This window comes from Lipotes vexillifer, unplaced genomic scaffold (genome assembly GCF_000442215.2).
Source record: "Lipotes vexillifer unplaced genomic scaffold, Lipotes_vexillifer_v1.1 scaffold2818, whole genome shotgun sequence".
In the NCBI taxonomy this organism is placed as follows: Eukaryota; Metazoa; Chordata; class Mammalia; order Artiodactyla; family Lipotidae; genus Lipotes; species Lipotes vexillifer.
This window is the reverse complement of record NW_006792582.1, coordinates 56,483-81,326: the sequence shown is the minus strand read 5'-3', so window position 1 is coordinate 81,326 and position 24,844 is coordinate 56,483. Positions and strand designations below refer to the sequence as shown.

At 49.3% G+C, this 24,844-nt stretch overlaps 1 protein-coding gene across 1 annotated transcript in view; it reads right to left on the bottom strand.

Moving 5' to 3' along the window:
• The window catches only part of PTPN5 (protein tyrosine phosphatase non-receptor type 5), a 54,994-nt gene extending 40,703 nt beyond the window's left edge, over nucleotides 1–14,291 (bottom strand). The window contains exon 1 of the mRNA XM_007465742.1: nucleotides 14,189–14,291. The gene's annotated coding sequence lies outside the window, so the exon portion shown is untranslated. The remainder of the gene's footprint in view (nucleotides 1–14,188) is intronic.
• Nucleotides 14,292–24,844: the final 10,553 nt, after the last annotated feature.

The following is a 24,844-nucleotide window of genomic DNA, read 5'->3' as shown; positions in this document are numbered from 1 at the left end:
TTGGGATGTGCCCAGATGAATGATGACTTCTCCAACTTGCTCTGTTGGTGGGAGACTGGGGCGTGGGCCTGGCCGGCACCCCAGGGAAGGGAAGATGGAAGGGTGCTGGAGAGGCCCAGCTTGCAAAGGGGTGGGGGTGGTTCGTCAACAGAGTCTTCCACCTTTCTTGTGAGTCCGATTCAGGGACTGGAACATTCATGTGTTCAGCTAGTGTTTCCCAAACACCTACTATGTGCAGGCCACGGGGTGAGGCCCTGGGGATACAATGCAGTACACTCTCTCACGGCACAGTTGGGGGGAGGGCAGGTAAGCAAAAGGCAATGGAACACAGGTGGCCCGTTTGATGGGAGAAATGCAGGGTGCTGTGGGGATGCTGGTGAGGCCCCCAGTGAGGCAGAGGAGTCAGGGAAAATTCCCAGGAAGGGATCTCTGATGAGACATGGAGGAGTGGCGGTCAGAAGCTGTGGAGTGAGAGAGGAGCAGCTGGGGTGTGCCAGGCAGAAGGAGGGCCCATGAATGGGCCTGGAGTTGAGAGGAAGCAGGGCACACTCAAGGAATGGAAAGAAATTCAGTCTGACAAGGGCATGTGGGAAGGGAGTACGGACAGGGAGATTTACCGAGGTGCTCATTTGTGATGTTCTTTCTTCGTGTCTTCCTCCTCCCTCCCCTTTTTCCCAGAGACATAAGGCAGACCTTAATTCCCACAACAGCCCTAGAAGGAACATACTATCATTACCTGTAGTTTCTAGATGAGAAAATAGAGATCCAGAGAAGTGCAGTGACCTGCCCAAGGCCACAACGCTAGTAATGACAGATCTGCTTCTCACCGCCCATATTCCTTAGCTCTCTTCTCTTCTGGCTTTCAGCCTTCGTTGTTAACAACACTCTGAAAATAGGAAGAGAGTGAACACGAACGTAACAGCAGACTACAGCAGTTGCATTATAGATGTTCTTTGAAAAATCCTCACCATAGGTCTTTGGGGCATCATCCCCATTTTACAGATGAAGAAACTGAGGCTCAGGGGGTGAAGTGACTGTGCTAGACTCTCACGGTGGGTGAGTCAGTGACGGAGCCTGAGGGAGACTCCAGTCCCCAGGGCTCTGAAGGAGCTCACTGCTGTGGGGCCGTTACCTTGTGTGTCCTCCCCAGGAACAGAACGACAGGAAGTGCTGCCCTGGACCCTGACCTCAGGTTTCTCCACCTGAAGCAGCGGCCCTGGAAGCCCTCCTTGGGAGACTGGCTGGAGTGGAGAGTGTGCATGATGGTGGCAGCTGTGCTCCATTACTGGAGGAACAAAGGTGCTCCATGGCCAAGGACCCAGCAGCCCTGGGCTCTAGTCCTAGGCCACTGTAGGACCTTGGTCCAGTCATTTCCTCTAATCTGAGTGTCAGTAGCCACAAATGAAAATCAAAAGAATTGAATTTAATGACTTTAAGGGCCTTTCCTTAAGGTCAAGTTTCAATTCTGGGGCTATCAAGGTTTGATGAGGTGGAGGTGGTGGAGTGGCAGGGAAGCAGCAGAGGGTGCTCCCAGCACCAGGGAAACAAGCCCTTGGTCCATGCAGCCTGGGGCAGAGGCTGCCCAACCTTCAAGTGGGGAAGGTGTTCCCACCCCAGCCAGTTACTCATGGAGGCCCAGCTCAGCTGTGTGGCTCAGTATGTACTGAGGATAGTCCTATCCGTGTGGTGGACAGGAGCCCAGAGATGATCAATCGAACAGCAGGATTTCAGAGTTCAAAGGTCATCTGGTTTAACCATCTGCTCTGCAAGAGTCTGAAAACATCCCCCTTCTGCTCCCTCTTTCCACACCCCCCATACTCCAGGTATACAGTTTAATTTACAAGGAGGAAACAATTACAAATGTGAAGGCGTGATCACACCTCTCAGGAGGGGGCTATTCTGTTATTTCCATTCTGTTAGATGCTTGCTCCTACTTATGATGCCTTGGAATGCACTTTTCCCTTCAGGGAAAAGCCCCCTTTTCCCTCCTCTGCTTGGAAAACTCTTTAAGACCCTTTCAAGACCCTGTTCAAATGTGACCCCTTCAGCAGAACCCTCCCTGTCTCCCTTAGGAAGAACTGGGTACCTGCCTTCTGTTCTCACACTCTATTCGGTGATCATCCATTGTTTTAAAAACTTATTTTATTTTTGGCCATGCCATGTGGCATGCGGGATCTTAGTTCTGCGACCCAGGATCGAACCCGTGCCGCCTGCCATGGAAGTGCAGAGTCTTAACCACTGGACTGCCAGGGAAGTCCCTCGGTGATTATCTTTGATGCCTGTATCCCCACCTCACATGGAGCTACCGGAACACAAACGTGTGGATTATAATCACGGCAGCCTCCTTTTACTGAGTGCTTACTGAGTGCTGGATACCTTGCCAAGTGCTGTACATGTATTACATCACTCATCCTTCACCAAAACCCTATGAACTAAAACACCATTAGCCCCCTCCTACACATGTGGAGATAAGGACTTGGAGAGACTGAGTCACTTGCTCAAGTTCACCCAGTTGGTAGGCTGCAGAAGCAGGCTTCAAACTCCGTTTGCCTCAACCCCAGGCCCAGGCTTTATTGAAACCACTAGGTGTACGGCCTCTGATGTGGACGTTCCTGTTTCCTGTATTTAATACCCCATCTGGCAGCAGACAGATATTCAAGACCTATTCTTGAAAAAATAAATGAAAAGTAAGCTAGGGTTTGAGCACTTATAAATGGCTCATTAAAAACGCCACAAAGCACAGGCTTTGGGATTGGGCTGCCCGAGTCTGAATCAAGGATCCCTCACTGGCTGCCTGATCTTGGACAAGATACTTGACTTTTCCATGCCTCAGGTTCCTCATCTGTGAAATGAGGAAAGCAGTGTCTACACTTCAGAGGGTTCTTACGGAGATTGAATGAATTTTGATCCTCACATGAAGTTTTTACATGAGATGCATGCAAAATGCTTAGACAGGGCCCAGTAAGCTCCTAGAAATGCTGTCGTCTAGTGTGTCAGGCGTTGCCTGTTTCTCAGTTAATACAGGACTTCTCTCCCATAGGTGAGGTCCACGGAGGCTCTGGGATGAGTCTGGTGGTGTGCTAGTAAACTGGTTCTCAGACAAAAGAATCTTTTAAAATAAATAAAAAATTAAAAAGCCATGATTTGTGGCATTTGCTGATTTCCTGGGTGTAAATGCTCCCACCATGGCTGATTTCAAGCTATGAATGTGAAGGGTCATGCTGCCAGTCTTGGAGGAGATCAGGAGTTTTGCTCAAACTCTCTGTGCCTCAGTTTTCTCATCTGTAAAATGGACCTAACTCAAAATATTATAGGTACATAGTAGTAGTACCTAACTCAAAATATTATTGAGATGAGAAAACATAAAACTCTTATAAGAGTTCCCAGCACAGAGTGTACCATGTAAGTGGTAACTAATATTACTGTTAAGAGTTTTCACAACACTCAGTCTCACTGCTGCTTGTCTGGCTCAGACACTGGCCCCATCCCAGCCCCTGGCTTTCCGCCTGATGCTCTGGCGGGCAGTCTCTGTCTTGGTCATCTGACTTCTAGGACTGAGGCCTTGTCCACTCTTACAGCTCTTCCCCCTCCACTTGGGAGGAGGCAGTGCTGGTTATACACCCACCCTGATCACAAATGATCTTGTGCTTCTGGTCTCTACCTGTCTCTGGTTTTAGCCCTAGACGTCCCTGATGCCAACCCTGGGCCTCGATGCCAGGGCTGCCTGTGCCTTGGTCTGGATCGTCCATGAAGATACTGTCTGGCATCTGCTCTGCTCTTCGTCGCTTACAAAACCACTTCTCATAGGGCTTGTATGTACTTACAGAGGGGAGAGCTGGGGTACAGAGCTAGGTGTGCTCCCACCTGCAGCTAGGGAAACCTCTAGCTCCTGCCATACCTCCCTGGGGGGTCTAGTCCTCTATCGGGGCCCTCACACTCAGCCTTTGATTTAACCCTTCTGTGCTCAGGTTGGGAAGATCCTGGCACTTCAGAGTTTGGTAAAAGAATCAGGCAAACAGTCAGAGGCAGGGCCTGGGAGACAGAGGCTGTTTGGAAACTTTAGCTAGGTCTGAGGCACCTTTGCCAGGAGAGAGAATAGAGTGTGAGCCAGGAAGCTGAATGGAATGGGAAAGAGGAAAAAAAAAAGCAGAGGGAACCAGGAATCAAGGTTGAAAAGGGTCTGGAAACCTAGGGTCTGGGGTGGGCTGTCAACAGACTCTTCCGTCATTGGTTGAATGCCTTGATACACAACAGACTGGCCATTCTGAGGCTGCATACCTTAAGGCAGCCACAGTCCTCTGCAAAAAAGCATGGATTTGGAGGCCAAGGGACACGGCTGAAATGCTGTGCTCTGCCACCCTCTCCCCACGGGGCCCTGGACCAGTGTCCTAACTTCTCTGAGCCCCGGTTTCTTCCTCTGGGCCATGGAAGCAATAGGAGCTGCTGGCCGCAGGCTGTGGTAATGACCGAGGAACTGACTGAAGCGCAGAAAGTACGAGGCGACCCAGGGCGGACATCCTCCTTGTCACCACAGCTGACCTGGCTTAAAGCTGCATCTCCTGGTGCCCTCTAAGTCAACCCGGCACGGGAGCCAGGCAGTGCCATCAGCTACAAAGCTCTGTCTCCTTTTTCCTCAGGCTCTGCCAGGTGTTCTGGAGCTAATGAGAACGACGCAGGAGAGACTAGACGCAGGAGAGACTAGCTCGAGGATGAGCAGGGCCTCTCCGGGAGAACCATCCCCTCCCCTCTGGAGAGCCCGGGGCTGTTTCCAGGTCCCCAGGGTCAGACCCAGAGCCCTCAGGAAGGTGGGGGCGCAAAGAACTGAGACCAGACAGTAGGATTCCCCAAATCCTCCTCCTCCATGTGTATTGCCCCGCCTCCCAGCCACACCCGCTCTTGCTTCTCAGCTCTTGTTCCCCCCATTCCTCCTTCCTGGACAGGGCTGCCTGCTCCCCTCCTCCGAGGTGTGGCCCCTGCTCCTCCAGGGCCTGCCTCAGCTCATGCCGCCTCCAGGAAGCCTCCCCGGGGAGTCTAGTGCACGTTGACCTCTCTTCTGGCTGAATTCTTCCCCCACCATTTTGATTTGTTAACTCGGCACCTCAAAATGGACCACGCTCCACCCTGGGCTGCACCCTCCCTCTCCTGTTCATAAACTTGGCTTCTGTGAGCTGCCCAGGCTGGGAGGGGGCAAGGGATGAGCCTCCTTCTATAACCCCCAAGACAGGGAGTCCAGTGCAGAGAAGGAGGGATGGAAGGCCGGGCAATGTACATCCAGCTCTTTCTGCACATTCAAGTTTGGAAGGAAGATGGGAAGGAGCGACTAAACAGAAGAAGGAAGGAAGAAGTGAGTTAAAAGGAGTGAAAGGGGAGGGAAGGGCAGCTACGTGAGACTCAGGACCACAGTCACAAGAGGACAGATCAGACCATGATCCAGGCTGCCTTGGGTCATGCTTTAAGGCTCTCTATTGATTTCCCGATGATGTAACTCTCTGGCTCAACAGACTCCTCTTTGAAAAACCCTTGGAACTCACCTCCTCCAGGCGGCCCCCATGACTAACTCCACTCTTTTGCCCATCCCTTTGGCTCCCTGAGCTGTAGTACTTTGCACTCATCAATGCCCATCCATTTCCCATGATGCCAGGTCCTCTGGGGGAAGGGCTGGAGGTCTCTGCCTCACTGGCAGTGAGTTTAATGCTACATTTATCATCTGTAGTCAAAGATTACACTGTCTTTTTTCATCACCTTTCTTTGAACAATTTCAGACAGTATTTTGGGGATATATTTTGCACAGTTATTTTAGACCCAATCTGCCTCTAAGTAACCTTGAGACAAGACCTGCTGTAATCTTAGATCCGTGTCTTTACTATCAGGCTCAGTATGTTGGGCCTGCGAGGATCCCCAGATGACTAAGCCGTAGTCCCTGCCCTCAACCAGCTTGCAGTCTTGTGAGCAGAGTCAAATTTGTGCTAACTGTCAACAGAGGCTGTGTAATGTGAGTGCCTGAGAGGGCAAAAGGGAGAGTCTGGGAAGCTGCACAGGGAGGTGATGTCTGAACATCTCAAAGACAAGCAGAGTTCACCAGACAGTGGCGAGGATGTTCCAGGCAGAGAACACTGCAGGGGCAAAGGCCAGGAGAAGTGAGAGGGCAAGGCGAGCTGGGAGAAGGCGGGCACCTCAGTGTGACTGGACACAGCGGGCAGGTGAGGGGCCTCACATCACACGGCAGAGGGCTTCGCGCATCTGGCGAACACACACTGACTTTAACTCACAGCCCACTTTTCCTTAGTTAGATTAAGGCAGGGACCGCCACTCTAGTTGGCATCTAGAGATCTGTGTGTGTGTCAGGGAGGGTGAGGGTGCAACAACGCAGATGAATCTCAAAAACTGCTTTATGACACAAAAGACCGCATGCCACGAGTCAGACAGAAACGGCAACAACGGTTACCTCTGAGGGCAGGTACTGACTGGGAAGGAGAAAGAAGGAACTTTACGGGATGATGGAAATGTTCCACATCTCAAGCCCGGTGATGGTTATTCAACTTCATACAATCGTTGAAACTCACTGAATGGAACGCTGAAGGTCTGTACATCTTCTCATTCGTAAAACAGACCTTAAAAATGCGTGTGAGCGTTCTTGCTTGTCACAATGACTGAAGGGTCCTCCTGGGAAATATTCAGGGGAGTGGCCAGGGATGCTGTCATAACAAAGAACTCCCCCACCCAAAGGCCAGCAGGGTCCCTGTTGAGAAACATTGCTGTAGGCAATAGGACCCTCCAGTCCTAAGACTTCACTTAGTGGTCTTTTTTGATGAGTACACAAAAATCCTTAATAAAAAGCACCCCGTGGTTCCTCAAAAAATTAAATACACATTTATCATTTGATCCAGCAATTCCACTTCTAGGTATATACCCCAAATAACTGGAAGCAGGGGCTCAAGCAGATATCTGTATATCAACGTTCATAACAGCATTATTCCATCATTCACAATAGTCAAAAGGTGGAAGCAACCCAAGTGTCCATCAACAGATGAACGGATAAGCAAACGTGTTATATACGTACAACGGACTATTATTCAGCCTTAAAAAGGAAGGAAATTCTGACACATGCTACAACACGGATGAAGCTTGAAAGCATTATGCTAAGTGAAATAAGCTAGACCCAAAAGGACAAATGGTATATGATTCCACTTACACGAGGTACCTAGAACATGTGAATTCATAGACAGAAAGTAGAAGAGAGGTTACCAGAGGCTGGGGGAAGGGGAGAATGAAGGAGTTATTGTTTAACTGTTTAATGTTTCAGTTCTGCAAGATGAAAAGAGCTCTACGGGTAGATGGTGAGGACGGTTGCACAACAGTGTGAATGTATTTAGTGCTACAGAACTATATACTTAAAACGGTTAAAATAGTAAATTTTATGTACTGCACCATAATTTTTAAAAGGCACACCAAAACAAATCAATAAAATGTTGGAGGGACTCCATCTGAAATCTGACACCCCTCCATCACACCCTCAGCGCTCTGTGACTTTGGCCTCCCAGCCCATAATGTCCCTCTCCATCCTCTCCATGGCTCCAGCTCTGGTGTCCATTGTTTTCTTTCTACCCTAGGACCCAGGACCACGTCATTTGTATCCATGAAATCAACCTGCATCTGTCCACAGACAACATGTACTTTAACCTTGTGCTCTTCTGTCCCCCTCCCCCAGGTCCTGTCATACCCTATTGGGGATGCTTAAATCAGATGCCTCGAGAATGTGAGATGGAAAAGCCGTGTGACTGAAGATGTTCACTGCTGACTATGTCCACCAATTAAGAAATGATTAAGTAAAGTATGGAAGCCATTGAGGATAGAAGGTGGTCATGCGTGAGTACAGAAGTTACGGGAAAATGTTAAGTGAAAAATGCTGGGTTCAGAACTAGATGTGGACTCATTTCAACTATAAAAGATACAGATCTATAGAAGAAACAGAATGGGACATATAAAATCATGGTTCATCTTACAGTTGTTCTAATAGTAAGTTGTGTTATTTTTACAGTGTAATTTTTTTTTCAAAGGCTGGGTCACACTCTTAGGCAGATAATGAAATATACAATCTTTGGAGTCCACTTCAGACAGCCACATGCCACCCACCACTTAAGTCCACTGAATCCCTCCTGAGTGGCTTCCAGAGAGTTGGGGGAGAAAGGGAACATTTCCACTCTTAAGAAAGACATATCAAAGCTTGGTATGTCTCTCTACTGACATCAACCAACCACCTCACCATGCAAAGGAAGGGCAATTTAGGGTCTGTATTCTGCTATCACAGTAACAGTAACCAGACTTGGCCAAGAAAAGTTTATCCCCTACATTAGCTCAAAGTTAGGAATTCTCACCAAGATGCTTGCTCGCTTACAAATTGTGGATCCCCTGCATCTAGCTCGAGGAGATCCCTTCCCAACTCAGCATGCCGCACCCCAGGTATGGAAACTTGCATCAAGGCTGCTTCAAGGGGGACACAGGAAGGAGGATGCCTTTATTCTATGTGCCGCAGCTGAGTGGGAAAAGCTTTCTTCTAAGAGTCTAGGGAATTCTGGAGCTTTGCCAGATATTGGTGGCCAAGGTGCTTGTCTCACGTCTCACCAGATGCAAAAAAGATGGGGATGATATTGAAGAATGGGGGAAGACCTTATTTTCCGTAATGCCATGGTTTAAGGTAAGGAAGAGCTTTTTGGTGACGGTACTGTTCAAAAACTAAAAGGGTTTTTAGTTTTTTTCTTCAGCTGACCTGAGTTTCCAGTTCCTAGAGGTGACAAAACATGCAGAATCAGATGGAATTTGGACCAGGGCACCTAAAGAGACTATGATTCTAAGAAGGCTTAGACTACCTGTCCACTTGCCCTCTCATAAGGTCCATCCTATTATCTGGCTCTGTCTGCTTGATGGAAGCATCCCGTCTCCTCTGTGACAGGACCGCCTGTCTACCTCCCATCCACCAAATCGTCTGAGTGCCACAGGGAGCCACAGGCCCACACTGTGACAGTGGTCACTGTCCTCCAGGAAGACAACAGTGTGGGCCTACAGATATCACAGACCATAGTGCTTAGTGCCATAGGGGCCCTAGAAACCCAAGCCCTATCTCCTAGAGATGGGGAAACAGTTTGGGAGAGGGGAAGGACCTTGCCCCAGGTCACTTAATCATGAGTAAACTTCGGACTGAACACAGGTACTTAGACACAGATAGCTACGCTGACCCACACTGTTAAGAACATATTTCCTGGTGTGTGAGTTAAATTTTTCGTAAAGGGTGCCATACATTTTGAAATGTTCACACATACCCTGTGTTCAACTGAATGCAGACAAAAAGCTTTAAACCATTAACCATCTTCTGGAGTCTTTCCTATCGCACTTATAGATCGATTTAAACAATTAATTGGGTGCTTAAAGAATTTATACTTCTATAAATAGTTTCTCTTTCCCCACTGCCCTCTCTGCCTTTTTTGGGAATCTGTCAATTTATTGAAGATGATAATTCCCTGTCCTGCAAATATGGGCCTTTGTGCTAGAGACGAGTTTATTTAAAATCTCTACAAGCGAAATGGCTGAGGGCATAAGAGTTGCACAAGGGAAAATTTGAAATGAAGCCAGAAGGTTGTATATTTGCACTGGAAAGGGGATGAGGGAAGACCAAAAAATGTTACCATTTTAATTGTTTTACAGTCATTTCGTGTATGTTTTACTATTTCGCCTTAGTCAACAGCCATACTGAATATTACAGGCGTGACTCAAATTTTCAGCCTTGAATGACATCACAGATATTCAAAAATCATCTGAGCTTTATCATTTTGATCATACATAGCTTACTTATGCCCTTACTATGCTACAACATCTTTATTTAGTCCAAGATAGGAGGCTTCGTACATAAATGGTGGTTTCCAACATTCATTCATTAGACAACTATTTAGTGAGCCACTGCTGAGTGTCGGGCTTGGTTTTCTAGGCATGACAAACACAAGGAGAATAGGACTCCAGTTCTCTTGTACTCATTAACGTCATACGATCTCTTATTCCTCAGGCCTGTAAGCACCTATGTGATCTGGGCCTGCCCCTGTCTCCTACCGTTTTCCTTTCCACCCTCCCTCTGGACCTATGCTTTACGGCCACACTTGCAGTTCCCTGAGAACACCAAGCTATTCTTTCTTACCCTCAGGGCCTTCGCACTTGCGGTCTCCTTTTCCCAGAATGCTCTTCCCCAAGGTCACTTCCTCACTTCATTCAGGTCTTTGTTCAAATACCACTTCCTTGAAGACAATTCTTTTTAAAGGTAAATCTCTCCCCCCCCCAGGCAACCCTCATCCTGCTTTTTTTGTCTCCAGAGCATTGCTCACCTCTTGAAATGTTATACTTTGCTTACGTTTTCTTTTTTGTCTCCCTTGGTACAGCTCAGACAGGAAGTTCATCTTTTTCAGCAATGAATCCCTAGAGCCTAGAACAACCTCACATGTAACATGTTTCTATGTATTTGGATAATAAGTGAATGAATGGAGGAGGAAGGAAGCAACTGGCTCTGGACACTTTGGGGTGCTCGGTGAGCCAGCTTTGCAGGAGTCATTCTGGTACCCTGTCAGACCATGGCCCCCACTCCTGAGCCTCCCCTTCCCCCTCCTGCTGGGCTCTGTCTGAGAATGGATGCCCAGCCACTCAGGCTCCAAACCTTGCCATCACTTCTCATTCCTCCCTCCCTCCACTCCCACATCCAATCCACTGCCAGTTCTGGTGACACTGTGGCCTCCTGCATCAACTCCTCTTTCTCTTCATTCTTACAACCCCCCGCCCCCCATCTCCCCTATCCAAACCCTCCTTAACTCTTACCTATACTGCTGTCATTGTTTCCTACCTGGGCTCCCTGCCAGCAGGCTCTCCCCCTCCAATCTGTTCTCCATGGGGCAGCCCGAGTGAGTTTCCTAATGGCCACATTTGATCATGTCTCTCCCCCACTCAAAAACTAAAGGCCGATGATCACATGGCTTGGCACTCAATGCTCCCAGCAACTGCCTCCACCTTCCTACCCAGGCTTCCTTCTCACGGCTCCTCTTTTATCCTTTTTGCCCAGTTGGAATGAATTGCTTTCCAGTTTCTACACACGTCCTAGAAGCCCCCACTGCCGGCTCTCTGCTCATGCTGTTTCCACTACTTATAATATTTTCCTCCTTCCTTCCGTTGTACAAATCATTTAGACCCAGCTCAAATGCTACCTCGCTTCTCCAAGAAGCCATTCCTCATCTTCCAGAAGAATAAACCCCTCCTTCTCAATTCTATCCAAGGGGTCATCTGTCTCTCTTTTCAGACAGGCTTCAAGGAAAGGACAGGCAACGTGACATACAAGAAAGAGTTCAGAATCTGGGGTCAAAAGCTCTGAGCTGGAGACACAACTCTCTGGCTCTGAGACTTTTACAGTACCAATCCTTAGATAAGTTAAACTCTGAGTCTTAACTTCCGCATCTATAAAATGGGAATAATAATGCTATTGATATCATGGGTGTGTTATGAGGATTAAATATAAGTGACAATGTGTAAGAAAAGCTTTGACTGTATATAAACTATCAAATTCAATCATCCTTAGGTGAGGAATAACTGATAAACAAAAGTGACTTCTCCCAGGGAACTTCATGGATGTCCTATGCTGGCTGAGCCCTAAGTCCAGGAATAGATCAGTGGAGGAGGGATTTTTTGAGGGAGAGGGACTTTCAGGATTCAAAATCTCATGTCCTTGGGCAATCTGAAGAAGGGAAGAAGTGGAGGGTGGACTTCCCTGGTGGCGCAGTGGTTAAGAATCCACCTGCCAATGCAGGGAACACGGGTTTGAGCCCTGGTCCGGGAAGATCCCACATGCCACGGAGCAACTAAGCCCGTGCGCCACAACTACTGGGCCTGCGCTCTAGAGCCCGCAAGCCACAACTACTGAGCCCGTGTGCCACAACTACTGAGCCCGCGTGCCACAACTACTGAGCCTGCGCTCTAGAGCCTGTGCTCTGCAACGAGAAGCCACCGCAATGACAAGCCCGTGCACCATAACGAAGAGTTGCCCAAAAGCCCGCGCAGCAACTAAGACCCAACACAGCCAAAATAATACGTAAATAAATAAATATAAATTAAAAAAAAAAAGAAGTGGAAGGTATATCCATAAGGCTGGGGCCTTAATGGTATTAACAGCTACCTATTCGGAGCTTTTTCTATGTCCCAGGCCCTGTGCTAAGTACCCTACATAAATGATTTCATCACAGAAGAAAAGAAGAGGAAAACTACAAGTGCCCCCCCCTTCCCCAACCCCCTGCAACAGTTCAGACCTGAAAGATATCCTGACACCAATCCAATGATCTTATTTTTTGGATGGAGAAATTGAGACCCAGAAAGATTATAAGCATTCACTGCAACTGTCCAGCCAGATCTCTTCACTCTGAGGGTGAGAGCCATGGCACAGCAATAACCCACGGGCCACCGCTCGTTATGAAGTCTATGTAAATGGTGCTTCTGGAGCACAACGCCATTTACAGGCACAACAATGTGAGTGGTGGCCCCTGCACTTATGCCAGCTGGTCACCCTGTCTCTGCTCCATGCCAGGTTGCTGACTCAAGAAGGAAGCTCTTGAGACAAGAACCTCAGGCCCCTAGAGACTGAACACTGTCCTCCTTGCCAACTACCCCATCCAACAGAGTCTTCTCAAAGATGACTAACTTTATCCATTCACCATCCAGCTTGCACTCCATCAACATACCTCTCGGGGCACCCTCTCTGCACCAGGCATCGGGTTCAGCTCTGGGGATACCCAGCTGCCTTTGAGGGAACCTTGCCTGAGCCATCACCCAAGCCTGGTGAGGCTGTAACTCAAGCTTCCCCAGCAGCTCTGTCAGCAACACCAAGAGGCCGCACTCAACAAACGTCAAGGAGGGAGAGGTGGCCGGACAGGAAAGACAAAGAGACCTCTACAGAGGGATGATGAAGGGAGCCTGGCTGGATTAGAAGACCTAGGCCCTTAAGGAGGGGGGGTAGAGTGAGGGGGGAAGGCACACAGTCAGGTCAATGTGGGGGACTCCTTGACCATGGCATTATTGTCCAACTAAGGACACTGGTTCAGTGACTCCTGGGAGAACCAGGACTAACATCCTGGAATCTGATCTCCTGCCCAGGACTGCTTCATTCTCCCAAACTAAATCTCAAGATCTCCTTTGAGGCTGAAACAGGCAAATTAAAGGCCAGCCTTTTTTTTTTTTTTTTTAAAACAGTAAGTATGGTAGCAAATGAATGGCATCTGACACTCCAAAAGGGGGCAGGGCTGGAATTACAAAGACTTTCCTGATACACTCAGGTAAATTTTGGGGATCTGGGGCTTCAACAAGGATAAGGATGGAATTGTATAGGAGAGGACATGAGTATGAAAGCCAGGGATGCTAGATTCTAATGCAGGCTTTGTCAGTAACTCTCCGGTAACCTTGGTCAAGCCACCTCACTGGGTCTCAGTTTCTCCGTCTGTAGAATGAGGGCGTTGAATGAGTTCCCAAGATTCACCTGGTCTTGACCCTCTAAGGTACATGATCCTTGGTAAGGTAAACCCCTCAGAAGTCTGACCCAAGCAATCTCCAGGTTTTGCAGGAGCCTGGGCCTCATCCAGGAAAAAGGGGCATGCTGGGGGAGGGGAACACGCTGGGCTTTTATTTTGGGGGCGGGTGGGAAACTGGTGGTTTAAGCTACACGGTCCGGGGGAGGCGAAGCGAAGCGAAGGCTGGGAGCCCCGGTTTACAGGCCAGCAGGCTAGCAGCGATCTCCAACCTTCCTCCGGAGCTTCAGACCCTGGAGAGGTAGGTAATACAGCCAAGAGCCGCGCACCAGCCACGGCAGCAGAGAGGCTCGCACCCCGGACCACCATCCCGATCCCTCCCCTCCCTCTCCGGAACCGCGCACGAGCTTCGTGGGGAGTGGCCGCTGCTCTCTCCCCTCTACCCAGCGCCGGGTCCCCTCCCAGGAGTGGGGGACCCCTCCCCCAGTCCTGGGGCGTCGGGAGCCCCATGGGGGCGTGGCGGGGGCGGGCGCTGGCTTCTACGCCTGGGGGTCTGGAGGAGGTCTCAGTTGCCGGGGCTCCCTGGGAGGGACCCCGCTCCCTCCACCTTCCAGCTCCCCACACAAAGGCGCCGACGGAGGCGCCGCACTTACCGGCCAGAGCGGACTCCGGACGCCGACGAGCGGGCGGGTAGGCTGGCGGGAGGATGTGCGCGCGCGAGTGTGCGTGTGTCCCTGTGTGTGCCTGCGCGAGTGTGTGTGTGTGTGTGTGTGACGGGGACCTCGCCGAGCTCTGTGCGTCTGCGTGTGCGGGGGCGTCCGTCCGTCGGTCCGTCTGCCCGGCGCTCAGTCCCGCGCTCCGTGCGCGCTCCCTCACCAAATGCGCTCCGGCTGCGGAGTCTCGGGCGCAGCCGCCAGGTCGGCTCCTCGCCCTTAGTCCCGGCTCCGCCCCGCCCCCGGGCGGGCTTGCGCCGCTTCCCGGGAATTGCGCAGGGCACGAGGGGCTGGCGAGCGCGGGGGCGGGGAGCTCCGGCGGCGCCCAGGGCCCAGGTGGGGCCGGGTCGCGGACCCTTATTCCCCGACCCGGATCTCGGGCGCCCCCACCCCGCAGCTCCGCTCGGAGTCCCCTCAGGCGCCGCCCCCATGCCGAGGTTGCCTGGACCGGGAGGGCGGGGGAGCGGGAGCACCGCATCAATTTCATTCATGATTTTTCTCCTCTCGGGAGCCCCAGGCCCGGGTTGCGCTGCTACGGCGGCCGCCAGAGGGACCCCGGCGGGGCCGTGCGCGCCGAACCCGGTGCTGGACCGCCAGGCAGACAGCTGGGGGTAGGGGAAAGTGAGACAAAGGGGTCATAGCCGGGGGCTGGGGGGGGAATTGCATGGAGGGGGTGCTGTGGCGCTCCCCGCATGATGCCCGCACGATGTCGTTGCCGCACCTGCACAAGCAGAGTGGTTGCATACAGCGGCGCGCACAGTGCCGGATGCCCAGGACCCGCTCCAGGACTCGGGAGTGGCACTCACCTTCCCACCCTTCCCTGTTCAGTCTGAGGAGCAAGACCTTCCTCCGCCAGGTCTCACCCTCCTGACGCGCATCACGGGGCGTGTACTTGTCTAGGCTTTCTCGTGGGCACAGGCGGCCTGGACGCGCAAGGAGCTGCCCACGCGCCCCACAGTCCCCCTTTACCCAGGCTGGCACCCCGCTGGCCGGAGGTTCCTGGCATTCCATCCGGATGGGGGCTTTTTGAGACGTTGGGAGGCATACAGGGCCGGCATCCTAAGCTTCGTTTTCACATGGGGAAACCGAGGCGCACCATCGCAGGGCTACCACCCTGGTTCCAGCCGCCGTCCTCTTTCGCCTGGATCTCTGCAATAGCCTCCTTACTGGTCTCCCCGTTGCCACCCTTGGCCCCCTGCAGTTGATTCTCTACGAAGCAGTCAGAGCTATCCTTTCAAAACGTAAGTCAGATCGCGTTGCTCCTTTACTGGATATGCTACAATGGCTCTCCATTCGTTCAAGTGAAAGCTAAAACCCCTGTAATGGCTTGCAAGGCCTCTCATGAGCTGGCTCCCTTTTATTTAACTCTGTAACCTCACTTCCTACCGCTCCAGTCACACGGGCCTTTTTTTAATGCGTCACCAACATGGCAGCCACCCTGTGGCCTCAGGACCTTTGCACTGCTATCTTCTCTGCCTGGAAACTTCCCCCAGATAGTCAAATGGCTTGCTCCTTTACTTCTTAAGTGTGTCACCTCAAAGAGGCCTTCTGTGACCACCCTATTTTAAATGCAGACCCACTCCCCCCATTTTCTCCATGGTAGTCATGACCTTTATTTTGTGTTCCTTGCCTGTAAGGTTCACTGGCCCTTCACTTCCAGCTCTCACCTTAGTCCTTCGGCATCCTAGTTATCCAGCCTTACCACACTACTCTGTTCTCTAAACAAACTGCATTTTCCCATTTCTAGCCTTTGTTCATGCTGTGCTTTCAGCCTGGGATACCATCCCCCACCATGTCTTACCTAATTTTTAAGTTCCAGTTCAAATACCTCTTTCTCCATGGAGGCTTCTCTCATATTCCCAAGGACACTCAGCCCTCATTCCTTTCTGTTTGCTATAGTAACGGTTCCTTGTCTTTTAACCCAAGTGCCCTATGAAGTCCTGAGTCTCCTCTCTCTCCAGTTCCCAGCACAGAAGGGACCATCAGTCCACGTTCGTGGATCAAGGGCAGTGAATGGGAGGCCCTGGGCTCGGCCTTGACTCATCTTTTTTTTTTTTTTTCTAGGAGGGGCACAGAGCCCAGCTGGGTCTTGTTATCCTCAAGTTGTTTCTTGTGGAATAAAAGGAAGGGTCAAGTGTCAGATAATGGGGAAAGTGTGGGTAGATGTGTCAGCCAGTGCTCAAGGGTCCACTCTCCCTCCCTGAAAGTATCATCTCTGTCATTCAGCGTAAGGCTGATTTTCCCCAGACAGTGTCAGTGTAACAATAGCAGCTACCATAAATGAGTGTTTGGAATGTGCCAGGCCCTGTTTTGTGTGTTTTCAATGCTCTGTTTAATCTTCTTGGCAATTTTGCGAGGCAGGCATTTTGATGTCACCATTTTCAGAAGAGGAACCAGGAAGAAGTGACTTTTTTACGGCCCTACAGTTGATATGTGAGTGGTATGTGTTTCAAATTAAGATCTAGCTAATTCCAAAGCCCAAGCTCGGGCAGAGACCCTGGTGACTGATGAAGTGAGGGAGCCTCAGCAAGGTCACCCTGGCCCAGATTTTTCTTTTTTTAATTTATTTATTTTTGGCTGTGTTGGGTCCTCGTTGCTACATGTGGGCTCTTCCTAGTTGTGGCGAGCGGGGGCTACTCTTCGTTGTGGTGTGCAGGCTTCTCATTGCGGTGGCTTATCTTGTTGCGGAGCACGGGCTCTAGGCGCGCGGGCTTAGTTGCTCCGCGGCACGTGGCATCTTCCCAGCCCAGGGCTCAAACCTGTGTCCCCTGCGTTGGCAGTCGGATTCTTAACCACTGCGCCACCAGGGAAGCCCTGGCCCAGATTTCTGCTGAAGCCAGCTTGGGAGTCACAAGGGCATGGCTCTCCAGGGAGGGTGGGAGCTGGCAGATTTCTGTCAGTGGTGCCTGTGATGTCCTATGGTGGAGGCTAGTTGCTGTCCTTCATAAAGTCATCTTTGGAAGGCCAGCACTGCCTCCTAAGCATTCCTACCTGTGCGCTCTGGGTTCAAAGCCCAGCCCCAGCTGTCAGGTGTGGATAACAATGCCCATCTCAAAGGGTTATGGTGAGGAAGGAGAATGATAATATACCTAGAAAATAGTAGGGGATCAAAAATGATCTTTCTCCTTTGCTTCCTGTAGGAAGTTTCTATCACATAGAGATATACCCAAACTTGTCTTCTCATCCCGTGTCTGCCCTGTACACCCTCTTATTTAAATGTTCCAGATTCCTATAGTCCATTGAGTGTTGCCCTCGGGTACAGATAAGGAAAGAAAGTCTGACATTTATTGAGGGCTTTACAAATAAGCTATTCACGTTGCTTCCATGGACTCTCTTCTTTCTTCTTCACAAGCCCCTTAAAAGGGAGGTTCTGTTATTACTGATGAGGAAACTGAGGCACAGAGAGGGCAAGGGACTTCCCTATGGCCACAGCGCTCACTAATTAATAGCAGTAATGAGATTCTAACCTACGTCCGACTCTGCACTCAGCAAGCACCCCTCTTCCTTAACCCCATCACCATGGAAAGCAGCCCCATCGGTTTCCTTTCTCTTCTCTGATGGGGAAGGAGTGTTCTGTGAGGTCCACGGCGGCGAAGTAATTGTGAGCTTGGGAGGATTTAGGCGCCTTGAGTCATTTTGTGTGACTCATTTATCCGCTCTTGATGATGGGAGGAAGAGGGCTTTGGGAGAGAGAAAGATGGTCTGAGTAACCAGAGAGTGGCTTGCTGGTGGTTTCTGATGCACTGTTGGAGTCAGTATTGCTCACTTATGACCTCACTTGCAATTCACTCTATCAGTAATGAAATGTCTTGCTTCAGTGAAAATGTCCCCCATCCAGATTTTTATTTATTTACTTATTTATAACCCACCTCAATCAACAAAGGATTTGAGGTTGCTTACCACAGGAGTAGAAACCATAAAACAATGTTAAAATATCAATAGAGAATCAGGACCAAGGAAAATGTAAATAAACGTTGAGAGACAAGACCAAGGCTTAATCATTACAGCCGGTGTTTATTGAGTTCTTCCGGCATGCACAGGAATTTGTGTACATTGTTTCACTTAACGCTTAAAAGAGTCCTCTGAGGTGGGTGCTATTATTATCTTTATTTCGGGATATAGGGAACCAAGGCTCAGAGAGATTAAATACGATGCCTAAAGTCACGTAACTAGTCAGTGGTAGAGCCAGTATTTATATCTAGTTTGATTTTGGAACTCATGCCCTTAACCACTGTCCCGTCCTGCCTCTCCAGGGCACAAAAGACCACACATTTGCAGACCACAGGGGCCTCTAGAGTACTGGGTTTGAGTCTCAAATTCAGTTCTAATTTTCTTGGATATCAAAAAGGAAGGCCACAGCAAGTTACATAGAGCTAATGCCCTCACATCCTTCAGGTCTTTGCTCAATGTCACTTTCTCAATGAGACCTACCCTGACCACTCTTCTTAACTGATACTGGAGCCTGCCTGCCTCTTCAGCAGTTCCAATCTCCCTTTGTCTTTGCTTTTATGATGGCACATTTTACCTTCCAAAGTACTGGACAATTTATAAGCTATGTTATATATTTCAAATATGTTATATGCTTTATATAGCACATAAGAGGTTCTATTATATATTTTATAGTAATAAATATACTTATGAATTACAAATTAGATACTTTATCTGTTTAATATGTTCACTATTTTGTTGTCTGTCTTCTTCCACTAGAATACCAGGCCACTTGGGGGAGCATCATTGTCTCTTTGGATTGCTGTTGGATCCCAAGTGTCACGGACAATGCCTGATATATAGCAGGTATTCAATACATTTTTGCTGAATAGTTGAATGATAATTTCAGAGAGGAAGGACAGAACAATATATCTAAAGTGGGAAAGTAGGTCATTTTTTTTTGCTAGCTCATATTTTCCTTCCCTTCCCACTTTCTTTTCTCCTTTTCTTTTTCTCTACTCATTTCCTTGATGAATTTAGGCAGCTCTAGCACTTAGCTCTCAGAGCAAGTCTTCTGAGGGTTTTCTGATGGTAGACCCTGAGGGTCCCTATGGCCAGTGACCTTTGTGTCATTGTTACAGCAAATGCATAAATGGGATTCATGATGCTGATTTTGGTGGAGTCTCTCAGTGAAAGCTGGACATTATCCCCACACTTAAATTGGCAAAGGTAATCCTTTTAGTGGTCTAAGAATAGTGTCCAAATACCATTCCCAACGATTTTATAGCAGATGCTATGGGGAGGGAGACGGGAAAACAAAAAAGCAGAGCTTTTGTGTGAAACAATTGATTTAAAGGGAGGACATCCTTGTGTTCCTAAGAGTTCACCTCCCGAGTTGTGTTTCCTGGCTGCAAGCCTGAAGATTGAAAAGCCAAGGTCGTTAGCGAGGTTTATCAGAGGAGAACCTGAGCTGAGACCAATTGCTGGGGTGGGTGTGGGTGTGGGTGTGATGTGAGCTTGCTTGGGAGCTGCCCACAGATCCTGGCCAAGCCTCCGGGAGCCGCAGACACCCGCCTGTCAGCTCAAGGTGAAGGCCAAGGGCACGAGGCTGCCAATCCCAGGAAGAAACATCAGAAACACTTGTGTCAGGAGGAGTGGGAGTCAGAACTTTGCCTCTCCCGTGGTCACTGCTCTGGGCTCCTGCAAAGCAGATTTATTCAACGAGTATTTTATGGAGCACCTACTCTGAGTTAGCCATTGTGCCAGAGGCTGAGTACATGTTAGAGAACAGGATAGTCAGCTTCTCTGCTCTCACGGAACTTACAGTCTAGTGGGAACACACTGCCAATGAACTGGGTGAAAACAATGAATAAAAGGATCACTTCAGACAGTGGTAAGTGCGATGAAGAAAAAGGAAAGAGAGTGTGGGTGATGGGGAGTGTAGGTGGAGAGGAGACACTTTGGATTGGGGGTTCAGGGAAGGCCTCTCAGAGGAGATAACATCTGAACAGGACTTGAGTTACAAGAAGGAGCTGATCTCAGGCGGCCTCAGCCTGCAGTGGCTTGAAGCAGGATTTTGGTTCCCTGGCCAGAGATTGAAGTCAGGCTGCGGCAGTGAGTGTGCTGAATCCTAGCCACCGTCAGGGCCAGTGGCCAGTGACAAGGCACTGGCCCATCGGCTTTGTAGAAGTGAATTTCCACAAAGAGACAGAAAGTAGTGAAACAAGTAAAGTGTTTATTAGGAGGAAAAAGGGTGCATGTGGCTAGACACATGGGTGGACTCAGAGAGAGAGTCGTGCCCTCGTGATAGTTTGAGTCACTTATATGGGGCATTTCTTCCAGGTTTCTCTTGGTCAATCATCTTGCTTTGCCTGGTTCTGAGTCCAGATTTGGTTTATCTCAGGGTCCTTCCCTGTGTGCACGTGCATCTCTTAGCAAGATGGATTCTAGCGAAGAGGCCTATGGGTAGGTTGGCATCACTTACTATGGAGTGACGCCCCCTCCCTTTTGACCTCCAAGGAGCCTTTCTGCACATGTGTAGTCGGGAAGGTCTCCTTGACCTTGAGAATGAGAAATACGTGGTCTCTTATCTGGGCAGGGCTCAGCTCCTCCCTTGCTCCTGCTATTGTGGAGTTTCTGTCCACAGGGGCCAAACTCCAGCTGCTCAGCCTGGGGCCCATCTATCTCCTGCCTCAGAGCCAGCTGAGCAGAGTAGGGGAAGAGCTTCCCAAGCAGAACTTTCTCTTCTGGGCACAGCAGGAAGGCCAGAGAGAGAGATGAGGTGGGAGAGGAGGGCAGGAGCCAGGCTGCAGGGGGTCTTGAAGGCTGTGGGAGGAGTTTGGGTTTTATTCTGATGTGCCAGGAAGCTACAGGAGGTTTCTAAGTGGGGAGATGGATGAGACCTGGATCTGAACTGTGAGTGTCCGAGACATCACAGAAGCACCAAGAATCGCAGCCCTTCTGCTCTCAGAGGGCCCTCAGAGGCTGCGTGGCCCCGTGCTTCCCAAGCTGGCTGTGTCTCAGAATCATTTGGGGGGAACTGCTTAAAAAATATGGATTCTCAGGCCTCCCCCTGGAAAATCTGGTTCAGTAGGATGGAGGTGAGGCTCAGTCTTAAGGAAGTTCCCCCAAATGATTCTGCTAATTGGCCAGGGTTGGGAGCACCCAGCCTGGTCAAGGCCCCCATGTTAGGAGGGGTGTACTGAGGTCCAGGGAGGAGAAATGCCTTGCGTGAGGGAACACAGTGAGTTAACGGCCAACTAGTGTCCTGACCCCAGAGCAGTGCGTGGCCAGGGGTCTCTGGAAACAAGTCACAGAAGTGACTGTTGGCTAACCTAAACAAAGGGGAATTGATTGGAAGGCCATGGGGAAGCTCATTGGTGGAAGGGAAGACTGAAGGACCATGCTTGGAAAGGTGGGGTTCAGGAAGCTCCAGAAGTTTTCAGGGTTGGGAACATCTCCACAGTCACACCTAGGTGTCACCACAAGGATACACGAGCACCTTTCCTGCCACTCAAAGTCCTGGGAGAGTGAGAGTCCGATTGGCTGAGTTCTGGTTGCGGGCTCACCCCACTGGCTAGGGGAGGGCACACCTTGATTGACAGTCCCATCATACCTCACCCAAGATTTCATCCAAAAGGAAATCAGAAGGCTGTTACCAAAAGAGCAGCCAAAAATGTCCTCTACATCTGGCACCTCAGAGGGTTGTAAAGATCTGTCATCATTGTCATCGTTGCCATGATCATAGTAGTACTTATTTGTTTACTACCTACAATGTGCCAGGTACTATTCAAAGCATGCTACATATATTAACTCATTTAACTCATACTTTAAGGCTATGGGGAGGACACTGAGATAGATACTGAGCAAGGAAACTGCAGCAGAGCAGGTATGTAGGAACTAACACCTAGATCCTGCTTTTATAGGTTCCAAAGCCCATTTATACCTGTTGTCTAATTTCCTCCTCATGACAACCTGTAAGGACAGGCATTTTTACGGATGGAGAAAGTGTGTGCACATGTTCTAGAGTCACACAGCTACTAAGTGGTGGAGTCTTTGGATTCATATATTCACTCATTCATTCATTCACACAGTCATTCGTCAAATAGCAAGTGGCTGTCAGGCGTCAGGACTCTGCTGGGTTCTGGGAGCTCACTAGTTAGCAGCTGTAGTTTCTTCTCTGCAGAAGGTCACCAACTCCAGGGGCAGGGGCAAGAGAAAAGGCTTCAGCATGAGTGTGGGTCAGGAACCAAACCAAACCAAACCAAAGCAGGGGCCTCATGTTAAAGAGTTTGGACTTCATCTTGAGGGCAACCACGGAAGGATTTTAAACCGGGAGTTTGTGTTTTATGAAGACAACTCTGCCTGCAGTATGAAGAATGGACTGGAGGGGGGTAAGAATAAAGGTAGGGAGATAGTTAGGGGGCTGATGCAGTGATTCAGGTGAAAAAATCATGGTTGCCTGGATTAGCATGATGGCCCTTGAGGTGGAAGGAAGTGAACAGAGTGGAGAGAGAAGTGGAATTGACAGGACTTGCTGATTGGATGAGGGTGGAGGGGGAGGGAGGGGTTTAAGATGAGGACCTGGGCAACTAGGTGAGGAGTGGTGCCATATACTGTGGGTAAAGGCTAGCTGAGGGGCCATTTGGGTAGGGAGATGATATGCTCAGTTTTGGACAAGTGGTGTTGGAAGTTCCAGGGGACAAGGACATGGAGAGACAGGAGTTTGTGGGCCTTTGGCCTCCAGTTCCTATGCTCTACCCACAGTGCCTTGCTAATTTAGAATCTCAATCTGTCAGGAACACTCAGAAACCACAGACTGTCAGATCTAACTTGAGAGATGCCCTCACATTTCAGATGAGAAAAGAGACGCCAGAGGAAAGTGGTTTCTGGAAGGTCACAAAGTGAGTAGATGTCTGAGCTGAAGGCCCTCTCCCTACCACCCCCAGTACCCTGGTCCCAAGGGTGCACGCAGGAGACTTGCAGCTCAGTCTAGATTCCAGAAGGGCTCTGTTTGGCCTACAACTAATTCAAATTAGTTGCCATCGTTAAAAAAAAATTAGGACTTTGCAAGTACAAATCCATATAAAAATAACAGAAGATCTGGTAAGTTCAGGCTCACATGCCTACCTGACAGCGACCAATGAATCTGGGTAGCAGTTGCTCCCTTGAGGCAGACCATGTCCAGTTTGCCGTGGTCTCCACTCTTACCGCCTTTACTGAGGGCCTGTGTTATTTGCCATTTGTCAGGACGCTTGCTCTGTTGTTTTTCTTAAAGGGGAAAGTCATATATTTCCTGGAACCCATCTAAGAGACCTCTTATCTGACCCCAGCTTGCTTTCCCTGGTCTCTGTAAGCATTTGAATTATGACCCTATCGCTTCCCCTCTGTGAACCACACATTCCTCATGTGTAAAGTGAGGTATTTGAATATGATGATTCCAAGATCCTTTCTAGTTCTGGCTTGCAAAGGCTCTCCAAGTCTGCCCTTCAGAAATGAGTTGTGCTATTGACAATGCTTAATTGTTCTGCAGATGTTTTTTGAGGGATTGCTCACCCTTGACTCTGGTCCTTGAATTATGGTTTATCTAAGCCCTTGGAAGAAAAATGCCTTTTGTTTTGGGAGTTTATCCTTCATCTTTTGATTTTGGAAAAAAAAAATGAGTACTTCAAACAATGCAGCATAGCTGCAGTTGCTAGGAAGGGCGAGCAGCCACAGAGGCTGCCTGGAGACAAGGCCATCAGAAAACTCTTGTCTCCCTTCCCTCTTTCCCTTCTCTTCCTTCCCTCCCTCCCTCCTTCATTCTCTCTCTCACTCTTTTTCTCTTTTGAGCAAAGATATCATAATCAATAACCTCTTCTAAAAAGACCAATCTTAATCACCAATAGAGTTTAGGTTGTCCTGAATCCAAAGGGTAATTCCTAAAGACCACCCCCCACCAGCCAAACTATTAAATACTCAGTGAAATGACCTCCGGGGTTTTAATTCTGGTTCCACCACTCAATTGTCATTTGACCTTGGACAAATAATTTTTTTCTCTGGGCCCCAGTTCCCCCTCTGTAAAACAGGTTGGAGGAAATGCTTGGATGCTCTTGTAGTTCCTTCTAGCCCTAATATTTTAGAAGGAGACTGCCAGGGATTTAGAGAACAAGGTAGCACCAGCAGGTAATGTCTCTACGACTCTCCTTCCAGGTCAGCAAGGCTCTGGGACCCCTTCACCTTGAAGCCATAATATTCAGCTGTAGGTCTTTGGCTTTCTCTCCTCTGGCTGTTTAATCAATGGTAAAGGAAGGATTTCTATCCACCCTTCTCAGTAGATGTGACGCGCCCCGGCTATCAGCATTTTAGCATCGTTCCTTTATTATATGAAGGGCCAGTGACAGGATCTAAATGTCTCTGGTTAATTATTTTTCAAGTCCAGTGTCGCCCTTCAGACTCTGCCGGTCTCCAGCTGCTGGGATGATTAAGTGACGATTTAAGCAACAGGTGCGCCCCCTGGTGACCTATGTAAAAATTGCAGAAAGGCTCAGCCATTCAACAAATACTGAACTTAAATCCTGCCTCTGCCTAACCTTCAAGGCAGGATTAAAAAAATGGACATATATGTCCTGTAAAGTAATGTATAGTTTACAAATGGGAAGGTTATATATGTGAAGCTTGTACTTACAC